Source organism: Gouania willdenowi, chromosome 6 (genome assembly GCF_900634775.1).
Source record: "Gouania willdenowi chromosome 6, fGouWil2.1, whole genome shotgun sequence".
Lineage (NCBI taxonomy): Eukaryota > Metazoa > Chordata > Actinopteri > Blenniiformes > Gobiesocidae > Gouania > Gouania willdenowi.
In genome coordinates this window covers 9,598,515-9,623,234 of record NC_041049.1, presented here as the reverse complement: position 1 = coordinate 9,623,234, position 24,720 = coordinate 9,598,515, and the positions used below count along the sequence as shown (strand labels likewise).

Below are 24,720 nucleotides of genomic sequence, written 5' to 3'. Positions count from 1 at the left end.
AGGTGTTTGTATTGTGCACAAAAAAAAAAAAAAAAATCTAGAATGATAAAGACAAGATAAAGCCGAGAAACACATGCAAGTAATTTTCTTACAATGGTAAGACTTTAGTGACTCCATAAAGTCCTCCAGAATTTAATTAGTAATGTGGTAGAGGTGGGATGATACACTGAGTTCATGATACGATAGACGATAATGGACTTGCGATAATTACACAATATTTTTGGGCAGGAAAACAGACAAAATTAATTTACATTTGGAAAATTAACCATGCTTTTGTTTGACTTTACCTTGACATACATACTTTGGGCGTGACCTTTTCAACTCAATAGGAATAATAAATAACTATACACAAATATATTTTAACATCATGATATGTTGTCACATGACTTTGATATTTAGTTTACAAAGCCATTTAGATTTGACTCAAAAACAACCTTTTGTTTGTTTAACCCTGTTTTTCCACCAAGGGTTAAGATAATAAAAGTCTAATCTCTGATGTGTGAATTTATCTGCTTATTCAGCAATGGTTCATTTCACTACTGGCTAAAAAAAAAAAGTCCATAGATGATCATCATCACCAACTACTGTACTTTATTTATTCTTCACAGAAAAATGTAACATCCGATTTGCTTCATGATGTGGGTACAAAGCTTTCCAGATGCTGGTGGAAGTGCAGCAATGTAAAGGCGACCCTCATATCTCAGACAAACACTCCTCACTTTAACCACACAGCCCCACAACGCAGTGTTTTCCTCCTGAGTCCTGAGGTGTGTGAGTTGACACATCAGCACTCCTGTTTATCAAAGCTTTTATCACCTCAACACCGCCTGCTCCGTCACGCCCAGAGGAAGCAGGGGGTGCCCTCACACACACACACACACACACACACACACACACACACACACACCAGCACCTGCAGAGGCCTGGCGGGGGTTAAGATGAGGGGAGTTGAGGTTTGTTGATGACCTGCCGTTCCCTGATGTGAACGACTTTAGCAGAGACAGGATCCAGCTCAGACTATGCAGGTTAACTACCAGCATGTGTTCATCTGGAGAAGTCACAAACACATGGAGGAGCTCTGCTCCCCGTGGGAAAACCAGGAGTCATCATTTCTACGGAAAATTTAAACTGTTATTTACTATTAAAGCGATACGCAACCCTATGGTTGATCACCTTCAAGCTGAATAAAAAAACTTTGTTACTAATTAGTGTAAGAAATCTCTTTGGAGTCATTTATAAACTTTTAACCTTCAAACTCACGTAATATCCCTTTATTTGTGGGCGTCGCCATTTTGGAGATTTCAGCCAATCTGCAATCGTATATCATGTTGTTGTCACATCAGGATTATTTCTTTATTGTTTGCTTGTGTATTTGACAGGGACAAAATGCATGTTACATTGATTCATTGGACGTACAAAGTATAAATGTCATACATACAGGTTTTTATCTTTGGCTAATTTGCAACGTTTGTCCCTGTTTAGGCTTTCAGATGAAAACAGAAGTATTTCTATGGTGAAAGAGCATTTTAATGTAACTTTTTAGTGCTTAGTTACATGTTATCCAGTTCCTTTGCCCTGACCAGGAAAGTAGAAATGGGACTTTGGAAATGCATGTGGGCTCAACTTTTGTTTGCCACTATCAGCCATCTTATTACAGATTCACACATATCTTTTCGGTAAGGGAAAAGTCTACACTATCATGCGAACCGTCGGATGCTTTGACCTCATCAAACCAGTACGTGAATGAAGCACTTCTTGAGTAATCACTACGTTGCAATTTGTCAAACATATCAACCTCCACAAGTATGAGTTTAAAGGGCTTTTTTAGGCCGGGCTACTCTTCTTCTTCTTGTTCTTCTTCTTGTTCTTGTTCTTGTTCTTGTTCTTGTTCTTGTTCTTGTTCTTGTTCTTCTTGTTCTTGTTCTTCTTGTTCTTGTTCTTGTTCTTCTTGTTCTTGTTCTTGTTCTTCTTGTTCTTCTTGTTCTTCTTGTTCTTCTTGTTCTTCTTGTTCTTGTTCTTCTTCTTCTTCTTGTTCTTCTTCTTGTTCTTCTTGTTCTTGTTCTTCTTGTTCTTGTTCATGTTGTTGTGTACACTAGTTAAAATCACTACTCCTCTGTTATTCGGATCGAATCGGGTTGAAATTTGGTAAATGTAATCTGTGGATGTGTACGCATCGAAGCTAGGAGCTTCGATTTCTCATTTATTTGCGAATCAAATATTAAGACGGTTAGTGGTACCGAATCATTGGCACATACCAATATATACGTGCATGTCACGGGGCGCCAGGCGGCCTCCGGGGGCCCCATTTTTCAAATGACTACTCCTCCGTTAGTTCTCGTTAGATCAGAATGCAGTTTGGTATGAATACTCTATGAATGAATATGATGAGACGCTCTGAGCCCTTTTTTGAAATGGGAATCATGCAAAGGCAGCTCTCTACGCTGCCTTTGCATGTAAATGGTTGTCATCATGGGGACCTGACTGCGCATGTGCAAACACGTACAACCACGCAATGGGAACGGAGGCAGAGGAGCAACGTGCCTTTGGGAGGGGGCGTGGCCTCCCTCTGCTTTACAGTGGAGTGAAACAAAAAAAAAAGACTGCAGCTGTTCCAGGAGATAGCGCTGTTTAGTAATTTGGGCTATGAAAAGCACAAAATGCGGACACTTTCAAACTTATAGGCACTGTAGGCTATTGGAAATGGAAAAATAAATAATTTATAATTATATTATAATTAAAACTAATAATCAACATATCAATTCACTCTTGGGTAGGAACTGCCTACCTTGCCTACCCTGACGGCATGTCACTGCTTTGAAGACAAACCATAAAAAATTTGCTTTATTGTCATCTGCTTTAGTTAATTCATCTTAACTACTACATAATAAAACTCTTTTTAAAAAGGACACTTCATTAGTGACACCTATTGAACTACTTTTAAACGCAAACTTGATGAAATGTGTAGTGAAGAAGAGCTTCTAAAGTTCAAACTGTTCATGTACTTAAAGTCCAGAAGTAAAAGGTGAAACTGTTCCGAAAATGTATATTTCTATTTTCTATTTGTACAATTCTAGTTTACCTCCACATTATGACTGTGGTGTGAATGTTGTTTCTCAGGATGCATTCACACCAACAGACCCACGAGCGATTAAAACACGCTAAGATTCATTTGCTTGGATAGTCCACCTTGTTTAGGTAGTGTGAACACGCAAACAATGTCTAAAGCGGATCAAACTGGCAAATTCTCTTGAAATTGTTTCTGTCGGTCTCGGAGTGTTTCTAATCGAAGTTTAGAGCGATTAGATGCACCGTGGACACAACTGCTCTTGGAGCGGATCAAATACACAATGATGTAGAGGGTGCAGTATTGTGGGTAATCAGGAGGGCCTTCGACGGCGCAAAACAGGGCTTTAAATCCACCAACAGAGCAGCTACTTGTTGCTGCTCCGTTGTTAAATGCTATGAAAAAACAAACGGAGGCAGAAGTTCCTGCACACTTTTAAGCGCTCGCTTTGACCCATGGATGAGAGCTTCTTCTTCAGGTTTTTGTTTTTCTGCCTAGAGAAGTCTCTACTCCAGTAACAGCCCCCTCAAGCTGTTAACTCATGTAACTGCACCTGAAGCTGTTTGGTGTGGATCAGAAGTTGCTCTCTGAATGCAAACCAAGCCAAACCAAGGTGATAAAATGATCACATGTCCTCCGCGCCTTCGGATTGAATACACCCTAAATGAGAGCTTTGGATGTCTAGGACAGCTGTCGGAAAATCTTTTTTATTTATTTATTTTTTTGCAAAGTTTTCCTTTTTAATTACAAATAATTAAAAGTTTCCATGTATGTTTATTTTGACAACAAAATCAAGTTACACTTCACTTTGGTAGAGTTCTTGAAAGGTTAGAATAGAAATCACCTTCCTCCTGAAAACGTTCCCAATAATCTTTAACAGGGAAATAATGGGAGGAAACTCCAGTAACAGCGCAGGAGTCTTCTAGTAAAAAAATAGTGCAGACTCAGTTTCAGTTAGACCTTTAAAGTGTGTTAAGTTTATTGAGAGCTATCACTTGAAGAAGGGGATTTGAACTTCTGACTGTCTGGATTCACTCTCCCACTCTTTACTTTGATAAGTGACCAGATAGGACTGGGTTTGGTGGTGAAAAGAAGAATTAAGGAAACAGGTGTGTAATAAGGGAAGTGAAGGAAGGGATGAGTAACAATGAAGGAAATTAATGAGAAATAGAGTAAACTTGATTAAAGTCTTCACTGGGCTTCATCACAGCTCTCGCTCTCTTTCTCTCCTGCTCTCTGTCACACTCGCTCTCCCAGCTGCTCTCCCTCCCTCTCCTCCTCCTCCTCCTCCTCCTCTGATGGTGAAGCTCTCCCTCACTTCCTCTCTCACCCTCACAGTCTGTTGAAGCTGCACACAAGGATTAGAGGGTTGCCGAGAGTGTCTGCTCAAAGGGAGGAAGACATAGAGATAGAGATGAACCTGGTTCTCTGTTAAAGAACATATCTACAGCTGTGGATAAGTGCTTTTTATTTATAATTTCCTCTCTACTGAAGAACCTTTATTTACCTGTGGAGAGGGGCTGTCTATGCTGGACCTCACCACCCAGAGCCATGTGAGCAGCACCTCAAAAAGGCCCCCTACGAAGTGCACTCAGACCTGGGGAGCCAGGATTTCCTCCACCTTGGAACCTCTTCTTCTTCTTCTTCTTCCAGGACTCAAGTGGAGGGACCCTCAGGCTGTAAGGAAGCCCCTGATCTTGGGGGTAGTGGTCCGGCTGTAAGTGGCCCTTGGTCTGGAGGCCGGCCAGCAGCAACACTCCAGCACCATGGATTACCTGTTTGGGATTGTAGTGCTGTTGTGTGGGACGGTGCAGCCGGGACGAGGAGCGGAACCCAAACACAACGTACCCAGGCTAAGGCTGTCATACAAGGGTAAGCCCACCAACCAGCGTATATATCTGCTGCATGGGGGGTTTTAACTGGGCGTCCAGCTTGGGCAGTTTATTTTCCCTTGCCCTCGGTTGCTCTTTTTCTCCTTTTCTTTCCATCTGATGCCTAGGCGTTTTTTCTTCTCCTTCTCTTTCTGTGACTATTTCTGACAGTCTCTTTCACTCTTTCTCCCTCATGGTCAGCACACAGGATCTATCTCTCTAGTTTAACCTTCCCTCTCATTAACTCACTCCTCCTCCCTCCCCCCCACACTCACATCGTGTGTCTATTCTCTTTACAAATAAGGCCGATTGCTTCCATATGCTTGCCTGAAGTTAAATGTATATATTGGCCCCAATGCTGATTTTCCCCCCCTCTTGCTGTCCCCTTCTTCTTCTTGTAATGTAAAGCTTTGTTAAGTGCAATGAACAGCCTGTATAGTAGATCCTCTGGTTTAATGGCTTGTGTCCCAAAAACTGCTTTAAAAAATATGGCTCTGCAGGTTTTTTAGCTTCTCATTACTCTTGTTCCACAGTTGGAATTCTTTCTTGAAAAACCAATATTGAATAACTCAAACATATTAAGCAGGATAATCTCTTGGCTGAGAGTAAAAAAAAAGAGCCTCATCTGACTTGATGTTGCACACGTCCGGTCTTTTTTCTCATACACAGCAAACATGTTATTCTCTCTCCTTCTGTGTTATTTTGAGGGGAGACTGCGGAGCGCCGGTTCTTCCTCTCCTCCTCCTCGCTCACCCGCTCTTGCTCCCCGTGTCTGGTCTCCTCTCGCACACCCCACACTAAATCAAGCTCTTTGTAATCGCAGACTTTTCATCTCAGCTATGTTTATTTTAGGAAAGATTTCTTGATTTTTTTTTTTTTTTTTTTTTCTTGGATTTGCCTTATTTTTAGTGTTTGCTTTTCTTGTAAAACGTCTCCTGTGAGGTTTTAGGATTTGGCTGCTCTGTGATCAATTTTGGAGCTGACAGAATGTAAAAGTAGACGTCCCGGCGAGTAGATGTGATGACGGTCACTAATTCATTTTTAATACCAGAAACAATTGTGTCTCGGGGTCTGCTTCATGATATGTTCTTTACATTAGTGTTTGTCATTTGGAATGTGTTTGGAAAGCGGTTGGGAGGTGTGTTAAATGTGAATCAACTCACTACGACGTTGAGGTATAGTTACGCTGGTATAGTCCCGGACTTGGGCCGAAGAACAGCTGATGGTTTATTCACCTTGATTTGGCTCAGTTTGTGTTGACAGCGCACTTATTGATCTGCTCCAAACAGCCTGTGTTGCAGTTGAATGAGCTAGTCTCTTGGGGGCGCAGTTACTGGAGTAGAGACTTCTGTCGGTAGACGAACAGAAATGAGAAGAAGAGGCTCTCATTGGTCAAAACACGGAAGAATGTGCTAGTGTTTCCGCCTTCTTCGCTTGTTCTTTCCCGACATTCAACAATGCAGCAGCAACAAATTGCCATGTTCTTGGTGGTTTTGATGTTTGTTTCATGCCGTAGCCAGTTCTCCTTCAACGCCATGTGCTCTACGTCATTTCCGATACTTCCTGTGTTTGGTCCTGAATCTTTCTAGACTTCAATTGGAAATGCTCCAAATCTGACAAAGTAATCACTCTAGAATCCACCTGCCTGATCCGCTCTGGACGTTTGTGTGTTCTAGTATTCTTCTGTGTGGACATACCCTGAAACAACCATAATCAAGTCCCACAGACTCGTATTTCTAGTCACAGGGAGAATGGGAAGATGAGGAAAGCATCCAATCTCAACACAAAATGGTGCGTCAGTTCGTAATCAGTTTGTAATCATGTGACGTTTATGTGGGCTCTAGCCGCACTAGAATTTTGACTAGATTTGCACCACCAAGAGGTGCAAGTTATCCTTCTCCGGGAGTCCAACACTAAGGCTGATGCTGCATTCAATATGACTCGGAAACCGGCATTTCCATATCAAAAACTGTGATTTCCATGTTGCGTTTGAAATACTTCCAAAACATGGCTAACCAGATGGAAACTAGCTGTTTAGCTATACTCTGGTGTAGAACATCTTTGTTTTTTATGATCTTAATGTCTCTATGCATTTGTCCCTTAAAATAAAGACTAAACTAAACTAGAGTATTTACAATAAAAACATTCATTTTTGTGTGATTCGAGGTTTTCTAATGCGCTTTTTCAAGTAGAAGGTCGAAAAATCTAGCTAGAGTTCCAAGTTGTCTAGAACGCAGGATACAGTGCCTCTTTAATACTGCAGTTGATTTGCTATTCATGGGTAAATTACCCTTTAGTATTTAAAATCAGATGCTCTTCCATGCCAGTAGGTGGCAGTATGGAGCTCAATTAGGCTGCAATATGGTATGAGTGTTTTTCTTCATTTTTTTTCTTTGTTTGCTGTAGGACTTCTCTGAAGTTATACTGTACCGTGACTTAATATTAACACATTAACCTCAGGTTATAATGAAGAAGCAGCGTTTATTTCCTCAACTTCATGTTTAAAATGAAAATCTGCAAATCAACAGTTTCAGTTTCTGTACAAAATTTTCCAAAGTGTGATGAACATAGATATATCCTACTGGAATTTTTTATTTAGTTTGCCCCTTCATCTGATTTACTTTATTGTATGTTGGAGCATTTTTGTCATGTTTGTTATATGTTCATAAAAAAAATCTAATACTAATATATTTTATCCTTGTTGAAGTAATTCTGCCTTATTTTGAATTCAGCTATAAGCTCCTTTAACATTTACATTTCTGTTTAAATGTACCTGCTACAGTACATATAGTAGAACATCTACTGAGCTCTATCATGTCAGCTCACATCCTAACCAAGCCTTTAGGCCTGATGAGAAGATGTCATCTCCTCTTTGCTCAGCTATCTGTTTAAAGAATGTGAACATGGTTTCCCTCCCATCTGCTCCCCTTATGTGATCCTCTTCACTGGCGTTCAGTCTGACAAGTGAACACGTTACTGACAACAGCACTAGACACTGGAGGATGTGTCATCGGGCGTCGATTGGGTGAACGAGTGATAGATGCGTGTTGTCAAACTGTCTGTCATGACGTACTTTGGTGGATCTTTGTTGTGTTGCCTGTGTGTGAATGTTCCTACCACATCTCAGTGTGAGAACTCAACACCTTCTCTTGTAATTTCCTCCTGTTCGACTTGCAAGCGATGTCTCTGTGTGCGTGTTTGTGTCAGGTGTTGAATGTCCTTGTGCACCGTAATTAGACACCTGGTTTTTGGTGCCGGTGCACACACTCACAATTCAGTGTTTCCATAATCATGGCCGACTGCAGTGTTTGTCTGCATGAGGCTGCGTCGTGTGCTCTTTTCTTTGTGTGTCAACGTTGGCCAGCATCTCAGGATCACAGGTGTGATCACTTTGTGGAGGATGGATGGATGGATGGTTGAAAGAGGAGGAGGAGGATGGTGGAAAGGATGGTGGCGCATGTATGGGATTTGCTTTTAATGAAGGAAGAGCTGGCAGATGTACAGTAGGTGACGCAAAAGGGAGGGAGGCTGTTTGTGAAGTGAAGCGTCACTCCTCTATGTCTACTGTTGTAATTAGAAGGAACAACATGGAGGAATCCTCCTGGGATTGTCGGTCAAACAGGCACAGAGTCAAGGGCTGTGTTTGAAAAGGCATACTCCGTACTATGCACTACAAACTCAGAGTGTATACTGTCTACTATATAGTATAAGTATGGTTAGGAGGATTAGGATGAGGACCACTCCCACTGAAGTTTACTTCCAAATTTCAACGTCAAAAACCTGAAGCACACTGAGGCTAAATATCTCTGTTGATTCTCCACCGTTGAAAGTTCTGAAAACATTTTATGCGAGAAAGTGAGGAAGTAGAATATCAACATGTGGTCATTTCAACCATAAAACCTGCATGTACACATTTCATGCCAACATTTCAGAGATTTTCAGAGACCTGCCATTGTGGTACTGACAAATCTTCCATTTAACTTCAAAGCAAGAACCCTATGCAAGGCACCCAATGCATTATGGGGCGGTTGAGTATGACGATATAGTATACAACAGCGTATTTCTCGCATACTCAAATTTTTCATACTATCTAATGTAAACGCACGACATACTCAATTTGACATCAGACTTAGTATGAGTAGCACAGTAGTATGAGTAGTATGTTAGTATGCATTTTCAAACACAGTCAAGGTGCAACTCCGACTCATAAAAGGACTGGGTAACATCATGAACAGACACTGTAGCAAACAGGCTTTGAGTGAAAGTCCTCAGTGCCCACAGACTATGTGATCATGTAATCGTTCCCAAATGAGCGCTGATGACGTGCCGCCCGCGACCAATCAGCACAAAATATGTCTGTGATTTTTGTGAAAGGACGAACGAACAACTGCAGAGTGAGCAGGTTTTGAGGACTGAGTGAGTAATGGAGACAGGTAGATAAAATGACCTCTCCAGGGACGGCTGGTGGTGCGAGTGCAGAGTAAATGATTTCCCAGTGTGATCAGTTAGACATTCAGCAAAAAGGATCGGGCTTCATGGGAACATGAGCGTGATCACAAGCGTTAATGATTTTCTCTTCTCCTTCAGACCAAAATAGCTCTTACCTTTTTTTTTTTTGTTGTTGCTTGGATCGGCCAGGAGTGCAGTCTCACTAAATACATCCTCATCAGCCAGTTTGTGCTAAACTTAGATAAATATAGGAGAATTTACGTCCTCATTTGAGTAATCTTCTTGTAAAGTGTCAAACCTCATACACGTCTTCATTTTGTTAACTAAGAATCTTTGTTATAGTTTTTGTCAACACAAATACCTGAACCAGAATGAAGAATGAAAACCTCTCAGCCCACCCCATCACGTTGTTGAGAAACATAAAAATGGAGGCTATTCTTCAAATAACACACAATTTACAATCACATATTTTAGAATATTAATAAAGCACAAAGGAAAATAAATGCTTTTGCAGGGGGCGTGCCCCCAAACTGGGGGCACCGAACTGGACTATGACTAATTAAAAAAAAAAAAAACACTGGTGACGAAAACTATGAAGATAATTTCAGCAAGTTCATTTTGGTTTAATTTATTCAGACAATTTTTTAAGTAAATTTCCTAAAAAAAAAAGTTGTCTGAATAAATAAAACCTTAATATATCATATCAAAATGTATTGATATTGTTGTTAACTAATAAAAATGTTTCTATAATTTGGCCACATGGGACAAAATCATACTAGAATTCATGTGATCATGTGGTTTTATGCATTGATCGCATCAAATATGTGTATTAACAAACCTTAATACCTTCCATATCAGGTTTATAAGTGGTAATTGAATCTTAAAAATACAAAAAAAAACTCTTACGGTGTAGTCGACTATATCTATAACAGATTTAGACTAAAATCCTAATGTCATTCAGTTGTGACTAAATTTTGACTAAAACTAAGATGCATTTTAGTAAAAAGACTATGACTAAAACTAAATAAAGATGAACTCTGCTGACACAGTTAAAGTCAGACTAAATCCATGGCTGCACTTCTGGTTTGGATCAATAACAGTTTACCATTAGAGGGAACACTGACCCCTAAAGTTCAATCAGCAGACAGCGTCCCACAGGTGTGAGGTCGGCAGTTTGATCAAAACGACCCTTTCATTTTGCCTTTAAATGAACTTTTATGACTTAAAAGCTGTCGTTAAACAGCTCGATAATTACTTTCAGAGTTGGTAAACATGGCGTCTTCTGGCTTGTGACCTCCGGATGCCACGGTCGCCGCCCCACGTGGGCTCCACGGGTGGAGCTGCGGAGGGAAGATGATGGGTGACTGAGAAAAAGAGATGAGGAATCTGGAATTTTGGCAAGCGAGCCTTTAAAATAGACTCCTGGTGTGGAACCGCACTCATGCAGTCTGGACTGGGCACCATAATAAGCCTGTGTGTGTCCATGTCAGTGTTACTGGTTTCTGACTCTAGTGGAAAATAAAGAAAAATGAAGTATATTTGTATGTTTTCTAGGAGTTCTTCAAGTTCTTTTTTTTTTTTTTTGAGTTCAGCTTTGATATGTGATGGGACACTAGTGTTTCCTAGCAGCCGTATGTGACCACGTTGTGGACTGAGCGGATGCTGATAATTATAAGGTGTTCTCACAAAGTGTCAACTTTAGAGATCTCGCACTCGCTCTTATTCTTTCTCATTTGTCATCTGTTCTTGCCCCTCCTCCCTCTCCTGTTTCTTCTCAGAGAACCACACCACTAACCCCAACTACAATCTGTATGCATTTTCTATGTATGTGTGTCTTTCCATTTCTTTTTTTCCCTCTCCTTATCCGCTTTTTCCTGTCATCTTTGAATACAGCTCAGTTGATGCATATCTTTTGCTCGCCTCCCTTTGGAAACACACCCACAGCGAGTTGCCCTCATCCAGCAATCCCACGGCTACATTCCAACAGTGTAAAACCCATGTTTTAGACTAGAGCACTGGCTCTTTTTAACTAAACCCCTCTCTATTAAATCTGAATACATTTCCTTTGTGATCTTAGCCCACAGTGTTGAATATGATCCCACAGCAGAGATGCTCTAATGCTCTAATACGGCCCTTTAGAGCAGGGGTGCCAAACTCATTTTAGTTCAGGGGCCAAATACAGACCAGCTCAAGTGGGCCACAGATTTTAGGTCAAGGAAAAAGAACAATTTTAACATCACCCTAGTTTTCAATATCAGTTCAATTAAAATAATTATTGATTTTGTTACAATTGTTTGTGTAATTTAGACCAAATTTGTGGAATTATTTGTGAGAAATTGCAAGATTGGTGTAAATATTGAGAATTCTTTCCACAATTTGCAGTCATGTGATATAAACACGTCTCTAAAAATATTGTGGAGTTCCATTAAATTGGTGAATTTGAGATATCTACAACTGGATTATTTGGTAATTTACTCAATATTTCATGTTTTCTTTGTTATTTTTACTTTCTCCTGTTGGCTGAATTGGATGCTCGGTCTAAAGGGCCGGATTTGGCCCTCGAGCCTTGAGTTTGACACGTGCTTTAGAGCAGTGGGTCCCAAACGTTGTGCCGTGAGGCATGTCCGGGTGTGCCGTGGGATTTTGTGACAACCATACATATTGCAATATACAACTACACAAAAATAATTATTTTCTAATATACTACTTTGTATGCACTCATTTCATAATAATAATATTTTGTTAATAAATATTTCACGAGTAATATAGTTGTCTTTGTCACATTTAATTTGGCATTAGTAAATAATGAAGCACATTTACCGATATTGTACATGCTATGAGTGATAACACGTGTTATAAAGACTATTTTGCACAATAGGTGTGCCTCACGATTTTGACTTGTCCTTTGGTGTACCATGGGTACAAAAAGTTTGGGAACCACTGCTTTAGAGTATCCAATTTGGCCCGCAGGAGAAAAAAATGACAGAAAGACATGAATAAATTAACAAATAATCCAGTTGTAGATATCTGAAATTCACCAATTTAATGAAACTCTGCAATATTTGTATTAGCTTGCAGTTTTCCTTTGTTTATATCACATGAATGCGCTCATTTTTTATCCACAAATCTTGACATTTTGTACAAACAATCCACAATGTTCCTCAAAAATACACAAAAATCGCTTACAAAATCAAGAATTTTTTAAAGTGAAGATCCGACAGGGAGTGATGTTAAAAACTAGGACACAATTGATGTCAAAATGGTCATTTTTCTCACCTAAAATCTAATCTGCAGCACATTTGAGATCAAACTGGCCCCTGAAATAAAAGAGTTTGAGACCCCTGCTGTAATGAATCTTGATTACAGACACAAGTGAAACTTTGAAAACAAGAAAGCATTCGTGAAATAATTGAAAAATCCCAGACTTCATGTCGTCACACTTGTTTATAATTTAAAGCGAGTGCAGGAGAAACATTGAGAGTATTTTCTCATTACTCAGTGACGCTGACTGACCCTCTGTCTGTGCTTTTTGGCTCACATTTTATTTTTCTGTATGTGTTGGGGGGGTTTTTTGTTCACTTCACTGATATTATTTGTTGTTGAAACAATGACGAACAATCTGACGGTCAGTGCGGGGAAGAGTTTGCTCAGAGATATAAACCCATTGTGCACAGGGTGATTGTAGATGTTCAGCGTGCGTTTCTTTGTGTACACAGGCAGTGTTTGGGGCATGCTGCATGGGAAAATAAATATCCCTGTGTCTTTGCATCTGCGTTGGGGATGTGGGCTTGGGTTACAGCGCGGTGCAGATTGCTGGAGCATGCATGGGTATGAATGGAGAGCCGCCACCTGCTAAGTCTTGTCAGTCAGATGGAGGAAAAAAGGGTGCACCATTCAATCTGAGCAGAGTCGTGTTACAAATGAGAGGGACATCTTTGCAGAAAGACGGAGTGAAAGACTGATGGACAACAGACGTGGAATGAAGGTGGAGCCACTTGTGGATCCAGAAGACGTCCAGTGCAGGGAAAACATTTTCCACCATATGAAAGGCACAATATGAATATTTTTAAAAGCCAAACCACCAAAGGTTTTTTTTTTTATATATGTTTCAGCTTTTTATGTCCAGGGGGGGAAAAAAGGTGCATTACAAAGGTACAATGAAAGAAAGGGAAAGATGTAAAACATTTTCTCCACCCACCCCACCCCACCCCACCCAAACCCAGTCAGTCCTCTTCTTTTCATAGAGACAATAACAGCAAAAGACAAAAAACAAACCCTGTACAAACATGTGTACACAAGTGTACAGTTATATAATATACCAGCAAAAATAGTGAACATAGTATTGAGAAAATAAAAAATGATAAATATAGAACAAAACCCCCCAAAAAAACTACTAGAGTACATTGTACATACATTTTTTTTACAGAATTGTTGCACAAGAATACATTTAATTCATATAACTACAGTCATCTTTGTGTTTATTAGTGGAAACGATATAATACGAGTGAAAAAGAAAAGACAATAAGGAAAAGAAAACTCCACCAGGACTTGTTATGAAAAGTTATGAAATTACAAGTTATTAATATCATTAAAAACATCACAACATCAGTTGAACTATGAGCTTTAATCTGAATTATTTCCTAATATGTTATGGTTTCATTTGAAATTGACTTTGATCAGCTGACACGTTTCAACTGTCAACTGCCAGTCTTAATCAGAGGCGTCTGCTGATTGCTTTGACGTGCTCCTTGACTTCCACGTAAAACAATATATTAAGGTTTCATTTATTCAGACAACTTTTTTTATCAGGTATTATTCAGAAAGAAGACAAAATGAATTTTGCCGGAATTATTACCTGGAAGTCAAGGAAACAACAAACGGATCAGCAGACGCCTCTGAAGAAGACTGGCAGTTGAAAGTCGAAACATGTCGATTTCCGGGGAAAAAAAGTTGTCTGAATAAATGAAACCTTAATATATTATTCAAAAAGAAGACAAAATGAACTTGTTGGAATTATGAAATATGTCCACACTTTTTTAATAAGCGCTACAGAGAAAACTGTACAACTATAGCTGCCCTTGCCAACAATAAATAAACTTACAGATAATTAATATACATGTAACAGCGAGAGGCGTACGCATACATATACTAAAGACACATGCAATAAAGGATTAAAATACAATTTAACAATAAATAAACAAATAAATACATAAATAAATAAATGAATAACTAATAAAGTAAGCTAAGCTAGGATAAAACCAGACAAATAGAAGCCAAATTATTGCACGCTACCCAGAATACACCGCTCAATACCTATTTATTATGTTTAAATACACGATACACACTACAATAATATTAATTTCAACTTCAAATGCATGTATTATGTCTATTCAAAACACAAAGCTCTTATAATTGAAGGTGTAAAAAGTGGTGAATAATTCAGCATCAGGCTGAGTTCCACGTTTCGATGGCATAATTGTGTTTTTCTATCACAGTTTTTCCTGGGAAACATTCGGAATAGTCGGTCCTGCCTCATTAATTTGTAATAAAACCGGGGAGCAGACATTGAGCTCCGTGCAGCGTTGGGCTGACAGGCTGCACTAACAGGCAGCGGCTCCAGACATGACCACCATAACCACAGCCTGGGTCCATTCATCAAAACCGCCTCAGGATACGTAGCACTGATTTCCTCTATCCACACAGCACACAAACACTCATATACTACACATTTACCCAAATAATGGATTTACGAGTATAAATAAGTGTATTGTTCTGTCTGTGTGTGTTTTTCCTTGTGAGGAGCCAGAGAATAAGCAGTTAGTGGTGTGTGAGTGGGCTTAGTGTGGTCACCATGGCTGGGCCTCCGGTCCGTCTGTGGTCTCAGTCGGTCTGTGTCGCCAATGACAGGAGGAGGCGCACGCTAATGAAACGGTTCCATATTCAACGTGGGAGCTTTCTGCCCATGTTTGGACCTCAGCTCGCCGTCATTATTTCTGATTGAGAGTTATTTTTTGGTCCGTCCAAGCTTTTCCCCTCCTGTCAAATCTTGTAGTTTACAGTGCTTGTCTTCTTTCTTGTTCTTTCGCTTTCTTTCCTTTTCTCTCCTTCTCTCGGGTGAAGCGGAATGTCGTGGTGACGAGGAAGTCAAGCATTTGGGTTAAAAGATGAATGGTGCTGTATGGTGAAATCCAACACCCACTTAGTGGACTTATATAGATCTAGTGTGGGTTAAATGTGGTTTTCTGTATCAGGCCTCGTGATCCACGTTCTTTATTCAACCCGTTTAACCTTTTCGGAGCCCCAGCAGTTTTATTTTCCGACTTTTAAACGTCTGTTAGAGTTGTTACGTCTACATATGAAACAATAATCCTGTACCATAGGTTTTCTTCAACTTTCGTAGAAAGAAAAACAAACCCTTGTTTCCTCCTGTAACCAAGGTCACCTTTTTATGAACATTTTGGACTTTATATTTTCACGTTGTGGAACAACTTTACAGATGCTGATTTTTTACTAGGACTTCCTGTCGTTTACAATGACACACCATGAGACGGCACGATATGGGAACTTTTCTTGTGATTTTTTTTACTTTAGTAGTAATTATTTATACATTGAATTAGTAGCATTCAAGTATTATCAATTTGTTTCAGAATGATGTTAAACATTTTAATATTAGAGAAATAATAGCCTTTTTTAATGAATATCATTTGTAATGAACTGGAGGACGTCAGAAATGGGTCAACAAATGAAAAACTGCCTATTTGTTTGACCAAATTCTTCCCCCAAAATTATTTTTTGTTGATTATTAAAGATATTTAATGTATTTCTTTTAAAATCAAAGTTCATTTATTGAACAAATACATTATTCTTCATTATTGCAGGAGGCAGAAGCAAAAGCAGGGAAGACCAAAAGTGAAATGGTGAAAAGTTCTCATTTCATTCAATTCAACTTTATTTATATAGGAATAATTACAACAATAATAATCTCATAATCTCAGGAAAACTGGAGATGTTGTTTTTAATCGCTAAATAAGACAAGACTCACCCAAATAAACCCTAAGGCTAGTTTTTAATATACATGTTATACATTAATGTGAACAAGAGTTTTTGGTTTTTTTTAATGCTTGTCATAGTAGGAGTTATTCAGCTGTTTATGTTTAAATAATACACTCTACACCCCAATGTGAATAATTCTGTACGTTTCTTATCATATCTTTCATTTTTCTAAATTAATACATACTATATTTGACTTGTTACCTGTTGCACGGTGCAATGTGTCTGTGTTGGGCAGTCTGAATGTGACACACTAAGAAATGAAGTAGCTTTATTTTTATCAAATAACTGATATCTGCAGGATAGAATTTCTCAAATGAAAAGAGTAAATAACTCGACAAACTTATTTTACAGAGTACAGTATTACAATAAAATGTAACTAAATTAAATCATTATAATTATTAAAAAATAATATAACAAAATTTTATTAAATACATTAAGGTTGAATGTAACAAAATGCATTAATATTAAAATAAATGTAACAAAATGCATTCATATTAAAATAAATGTAACAAAATGCATTAATATTAAAATAAATGTAACAAAATGCATTCATATTAAAATAAATGTAACAAAATGCATTCATATTAAAAATAAATGTAACAAAATGCATTCATATTAAAATAAATGTAACAAAATGCATTCATATTAAAATAAATGTAACAAAATCAAATAAATCCAAATAAAATCAAATAAAGTATTTTTAAAAATGCATGAGCCCACTTCCTAATCCAGGGCTGAAAATATGTGTCAAAAATCAAAAATAATCAATAAGAAAATGTTAATAGAATAAATAACGGTGTGACGTGTGTGCATGTGTTAGCAGCCAGAGGGGATCAGAGAGGAGGTGATTCAGGGAAAGACTGTGATTTAATGCATTGTTCACGTGAAAAATCTTACCTGTTTCACATTTACAGGAAGCAGCTGTAATGGGAGCGATACCTGTATGGATATATTATTATTATACATCAGACCATACATGTTTACTAGGTCTGTTTTTCCTAAAAATCGGTCCATTTCTGACCAAATTGGTTTGAATATTTTCAAACTGTTTGGTTTGTCAGTGAGATTAAACTTTTTAAAAAATGTGTCAAACACCTGGGTAAAAAACAAATATGGACGCTATTCAGCATTTTCAGACAAATCAAACTCTTAATATCAAACTAACGTCACCACGGGTCAGTTTCTGCGTCTGTGCATTTCTTTCAGTTAAAAACTCTTCAAAGTTGATATACATATATAGACTGTATATACTGTATATACAGGGGCCACAAACAGACTCGTCACTTTCTCCCTCCCATCCGTCAAGAAGATTAAGGCTGTTATAAAACATTTTAAAATGTATTTATATTTAACAGCTGACATCTCATCAGATTGCCTCAGCTGCAAAAACAAGCTAATGGTCCTAAAGGTCGCACTGTAGTTTTTTATGAAATCTTTCTTCTCCCATAATTTTTTGCTTAATTGACACCAAACTTGCTACAGCACATTTTCAGACAGTCCTATACAAACAAGCCACACCAAATTTAAAAAAAAAAATTGAATCTAAAGTCCATCAAAATGTTTGACTGTAAACAATAATATAAATAAATATGTGCAAACTCTTGCTAAAAAAGGTAGATAATGTTTGGGAAAATGTCAGAATTATATCTCAAAAATTGAATTTTTTTTATACAGGATATAGAATTTCACCCTTGTGGAAAATGGGACTTTCACTAATGGAGCCAATAAATCATTACTGTCTAGATGCAATATGTGCATTCTGACAGCGTTACACGCTAACAGCTGCTGTCTTATTTAGCCTAAAAATGTCTTGCTCGGACCATCGCTGTGCATCATCTACTGTAATTATCTTTTTAATTCATGCACTTTCTAGTGCTTGAATTCACCATTAGTTCATATTTCTATCATCACGTCTTCTTATTACTATAGACTTATTTTGGTTCTTTTTTCAGACATTAAATTTAAGAGTAGATGTTGCTACTGTTTACCTTTTTTAGATAAAGAGAAACAACTACACTTAAATTTAATGTTTGAAAAAAGAACCAAAAAAGTCTATAGTTCATATTTCTCCGGTCTTTGCCTTTTACCATACTTGTATTTTGGTTATCGTGACCTTTGACCTAATCCCACAATGCAACGCACTGATGGGATTTCAAATCCTTCCATTGTCAGAACGTTTTACAGTTTTAATGAATTATAGGTATTCTTCCAAGTTTGTAACCAGATAAATTATTATGAACTAAAATGTAAAATTTGTAAAAGAAATAATGTCCTGCATAGTCATTTTTGTTGGAAAATTTGTCAAAAAGTAGTGATATACGAATAAATTGGCCGGCTGATATTATCGGCCCAATTTTTGCGTTTTTCGGCATCGGCCGATGCGGGCTGCTGCGTTTGCCGATCCGCATTATTTACAGAGAGCAGAAATAATTATTACTTGTTCTTGTTCTACATCACCTGTTTTTAATATTTGTTAAATATTTTTTTACTTGTTGTCGTTCTACCTCACCTTTGTTAATTTCAATAAATGTTCCTTTTAAAAATTCAGTCTCGTACCATTTGTTATCATCATTGTGTCATTTTTAAAATGTAAATTGAGCAAAAGTAGTATCGGCTCCAAATATTGGCTCAAGAAAGTCAGCAGTCCGTATCGGTCATCGGCTATGGATGATGGAAAAAATATTGGTATTGGCATCTGCCCTAAAAAATCCATATCGGTCAATCCCTTGTAAAACGTGTATATATTATTATTATTAGTGACAGGTTTCTAATGAAGTGCTGGAAAATAGTCCATGACCTCACACTGCATTCATTGTGCAGGGGGAACATCATCAGAGTGTGATTTAATTGCAGAGTCGAAGGTGCACCGCGTGTTGAGGCCACACATTTCTTGTCAGGAATGTCACTCTGAAAACGCATTCGGCCCCTGGGTTGTGCCACGCAGACAGTCGTCATGGCAACCAGCCCACAACCGCCACTGTGGAGGTAGAGAAGAAAGAAGGCGAGGACGGTGAACTTTGGAGGCATGTGTGTGGATATCCTTGAGCTTGGGATAACATTTGAGCACTTTGTTAAGTAAAGCTCTCAGCACATTTCCATGGGGCGCCCGTCTCTCTCTCTCTCTCTCTCTTTTGCTTTTTTTTATTCTTTTTTTTCCTTTTCTTTAACCGACACCTGTGTTTTGTGGCCGAGGTCGTCCTGAGAGCGGCGAAAAGTGCCACACACGTAGAAGAAAAAAGGACGCCTTCGTAGGCAGATGTTGACATGCATGATGCCTAAACCACTGCACATATTACAGTGCTGGGATTTTTTTTGGCTTTGTAGTTGAAAATCAAACATGCAATTTACCACTTTTCTCTGCAACCCAGTAAAGAAACATCCCTACCTTTGATTAAAAACAAAACAGAAACACAGACGACTACACACCAAGAGTCTTTATAGAAATTGTAGCAAACAGAGAATGAAAGCGTGAAAAACCTTCCTCTTGTTTTTGCTCAGCTTGGCTGAATACGTGTAAAGGAAAAACCACTTGAAAAAAGAGCCACATTATGTTAATGGAATATCATCTGTCCTTTTCAATCCCAAACAAGTGTTTTTTTTCCTTTTTTTCTGCAATGCCATTCAAACACACACTCCAGCTACCGCGTAAACATAATTTAATGCCCTCTCGCCTTTTCTTTCATACGGTTTCATTATTCCGCAATCGCGTGGCATGCATGTAGGCGTCCAAAAAATAAAGAATACTGCCGCCCGCCTGCTCGCGGAATGGAGGAGTGAAGAGGGCTTCACACACAATTGCACTTGTGTGTGTTTTTTTTTAAATCAAGCTTCTTTTGTGGAAGAGATGAGCCAGGTTGTTGATTTTTTTTTTTTTTTTCCATTTCAGACAATGACAGAGAATCTAATCGGGATTTATTTGAATGAACAGCCTTTGTTGGACTGAAAATGTGCAAAGAAAATACAAGCATTGGTAAATCTATGGAACAATGGCATGTGTTCATGAGTCAAGAGTAAAAACCTCTCGTGCTCTTGGAATAATAAACACAAATACCAGTGGTAATTTCATCAAATATTAATTAAATGGAGAAAAAGTGTTGGTCTTTTATTTTGTGACATAAATTTAAGAAGTACTGATGACAAAAAATGATTCAAACCTAATCTGTGTTGAATATCAACTGACGAGTAAAAATGTGACGTAGAAGATGATGCTGGATTATAAGCCTTAATGCTTTGATTTTTTAAAACAATTAAATATCTGAATTTAAATTTTAACTTGGAGCTTTATTCTTCCATGTTACACGTAATTTGTTCAATTATAGAGAAAATTAACAAGAACTTATGAAGAACATCTGAATCAGAATGTTTTATTGCCATTGTTGATTAACAGAATTCACAACTCGGAATTTGCTTTGACTTAAAAAAAAAAGGTGCAATAGCAAATAATAGAATAGATTAAAATAAAATAAGATAAAATAAAAAATAAGAAAAAATAATAAGAAAATATAAAATAAAAAATAAATGCAATTAAAAATATAAAAAAAATTAAAATATAAAAATTAAGTTAAATTTAAAATAAATAAATAAATAAATTACAAAAAATAAAAATAAATAAATAAAAAGGCATGCAATAATACGTTCTCGATAACAATATAATATATACACTAAATAAATATGATATGATAATATATACAATAAACATGTCATCAGTGCAGGTTATTAAGGACATGATTTATAAAGTGACCCAAATTATAGCAGACTATAAAGTGTTTGAAGCAGCGAGTTATATGGTTGCATAGTGTTCATAAGTCAGAGGGGAAGAAACTGTTCTTATGGCGAGAGGTTCTGGTCCAGAATGACTGTAATCTCCTGCCTGAGGGGAGAGATTTGAATAGTCCATGTGCAGAGTGAGAAGGTTCCACTGTGATCCGACCTGCACGCATGATTACGTAGCACTTTTAGGCACTTAGACATTTTTCATTATACAAGAGTAATAGGGTACATTCTCACTTTAAATGACTAAAAATGTAGTTTTAGAACACGAATGCCTTTATTGTCATTATACAATTATACAGTTGTAGATTATTTGTCTTCACCTTAAAGTGCACACAGCTAAAAAGAAAAACAACAGAAGAAAAATATAATAAAGTAACTCTAGGTTTGATAGGTTAAGTATTTAGAGGTAGCAGCGTAGTAAATTCTGAATAAATATTGCAGAAAATAAAAATAAACCAAACATAGTTAAATGTATGCCTGGCCAATATTATCTATTTTTTTTCCCCTATTTTTTTTTTGTTTTCTTGGTGACTCTTTGTGTCTTTGGCTCCTGTAATGTGTGAATTTTCCCACTGTGGGATTAAATAAAGTATAATCTGATCTAATCTAATGCTTACGATGGAGTTTTTACGAGCACGAGAAACATCATTTTTCAACAAAACTGTGAAATTACTTGAAAAAACAAAAAATGAGACTAGTCCACGGAAATCAGTTTTAGTTTTAAAGTCTAACTAAAACATTTAAAAAATATGTGACTGTATATGTATCCATAATCTCTGTCAATTTCTATGTGCTGCTTGCCCTCTTTTTTTTTAATTTATGATTGTGGTTTTTTATGGTTTTCACTGTGTGCTTTAAATTTTCACCATTCTTGCATCTTTCATGTGAAAATTAAATAGAATACCATGAAATGAATAAAACAAAACTCAACATTTAAGTTAAAGTCACATTTCACCAGGGTTGTGAACAGGTTTTTGTACGTGGTGGATGTTTTTCACCTTGTAAAAGCACTTTCAGCTGCTTTTTATGTATGAAAAGTGCCTTTTTATTACAAAAATGAACATTTAAATTCCTGTCAAAATAAACACTGATGAATACAAACATCTTTATAATTTTGTATGCATAATGGCAGACTGACTATACACTCATACGTGGATGTGTGTTTGCGTTGGGGGCTGAGTTTGGGGGTCCAGGACATGGGAGTGTGTTGGACGTATAGAAGGTGCTGAGTGCGCTCCACTTCACCGCTGGTTAACGCTGGCTAAGCACAAATTCTGATTGCATTCCAACTTTGAGTGGAAGGGCGTGTGCATGTGCGTGTGTGTGTGTGTGTGTGTGTGTGTGTGTAAGTGTGTTCAGGGAAGCTTATGTGGACATAGACGAAGCCGATTGGTGAATGCTTACAAGTGTAAAATACGACTGTTATTAATTCAGTTGGTCGTCGAAGCTTCAAATCTGTTTGGAATAAATGTGATTCAAGTTTAATTAAGTTCACAAATATATTTGTTTTAGCTTCTACTTTCTCCATCTAAAGCACATGTGTCAAACTCAAGGCCTGGGGGCCAAATCCGGACCTTTTAAACATCCAATCTGGCCCGCAGGGTAAAGTACAAATGAAAAAAACATGAATTATTGTGTAAATTACCAAATAATTTAGCTGTGTATGTCTCAGTAGGGTTGCAAAAGGGTGTAAAATATTGATATAATAATGTGTAATATATTTGAAAGAAACAATGCACATTGATGAACATGTGTAAATGCGCCAGAGTTACCAAAAATGCTAATTTGGGCGGGTCACAAAACAAACATTATTCCCAAGGCTTAAAATACATAAATACAATACAATCTGTCAATCATCAATACAAAATGCATAAATAAGTTATTTGGAAAGTGCACAAAAGTCAAAAAACACTCACCATTTACATTTACAAAATCAACAAATGCTCTGGAATTTTGAAAATATTACAAAATAGAAACTTTTCATGGGAATTTTTTACTGAAATTAAGCAGAAATTGGGAGTAATTTTACAGCACTGTATCATATCCAAACATAAATATTAGCATTAATGCAAAATAAAACAACATTTTAATAGATTTATTTGGAAGTAGAACTTAATAATAATTAGATTATTTAAATGTGTGTTATTCATTCCATCATTATGCTCTATAGTTGTTTTTAAATAGTTTTTTAAGGGGGTGCTCAGATTCCGAAATAAGAGAAAGGGGTACTTGAGCCAAAAAACTTTTAGAACCACTGCTCTAAAGCATGTATTATATGTGTTTGCAGAGTGTGTGTCCATACCCTTTCCTTGGTCCCTGCGCTGCGTGCCCTCAGTCATCATACGCTCCCCTTTCCAAATGAGCGTGTCTGTGTTTAACTTGTAGATCCTGGGGTGCTCACGCCCCAGTTCCTCTGATTTTCCAAACCGCAGTAGATCCTGGCCTGGATAAAGGCCGCTCTGTGTGTGTTTTTGTGTACACAGGCCACCTTGTCTTTGTCAGGGATCACTACGTGTTGAAATATGTGTGTCTGTTATTTTTTCTCTGGGCCCATCTGTGGGAAACTGTTCCTGACTTGGACCACAGTCGTCGCTTCTGCTTTCAGATCTTTTAGCAGACGTAGAATGGATCAGTAGTAGCTGAAGGAGCAGTGGATGGAAGTTAGGAAATGTGGACACGTTTTTTAGGGCCGGTATACGAAGTATCTGCTGATAACCATCGGTCAATAGCCCATAGATGAAATAAGAACGTTGATATACACAGAAAATACGCTAATAATAACCAAAATATGATTCAAGACAAAGAGCAGAAGACTATATTAAAATAAGGAGCTTTAACTGTAGATCCACTGATAAATAAAACACAAACCTCCACCAAGAACCAAATATTATCTTATCCAGATATTGGCAGTTATCTGGATCATTGATCCTGATCATGGTACTATGATCATTCACATTTCAAAGGCTTGGAAGAATTGTATATCCTCAATAATAACAATACAGTAAGGTCTAAATGTATGGGCGCCGCCCTTTTTTCAAAAAGATGTGATGAAATGCACTAAACCCATGTCACGGTCTGAGTTTACCTCCGTACTGAGATTGTAAAATAATCTCAGAATGGTGACTGCTACGTACTGAGATGTACCCGTGCTGGATTAGCCATGCACAGAGATTGTTGTGCGGATTTTTAAAAAAATGCTTAAAACATCACATCAGTCGACCATCGATAAAAAATCGTCCATTGATAAAAAAAAAAAAATATGATTGTCATGATCAGATTTATATGAATACAACAGCTTATTATTGTAAAGTTACATTAGGTTAACTACAATGTATATTATAATCATGTTTTTTTTCTGTGTTTTCTTTGTGGCGTTGGAACCTCTCCAGCCTCGTATATTGAGCAGTTGTACATTTTTCACCAAGAAAAGGAGCCGTTCAGCACTCGTCAAATAACATTAGCTTTGAAATTGAATTTTCAATCTCAGCACGGCGGAAGTAGCAAAACTCA

At 37.6% G+C, this 24,720-nt stretch overlaps 1 pseudogene; it reads left to right on the top strand.

Annotated features, from left to right (window-relative positions):
• Positions 1–4,301: 4,301 nt before the first annotated feature.
• The window catches only part of LOC114464875 (semaphorin-3ab-like), a 60,097-nt pseudogene continuing 39,678 nt past the window's right edge, over positions 4,302–24,720 (top strand).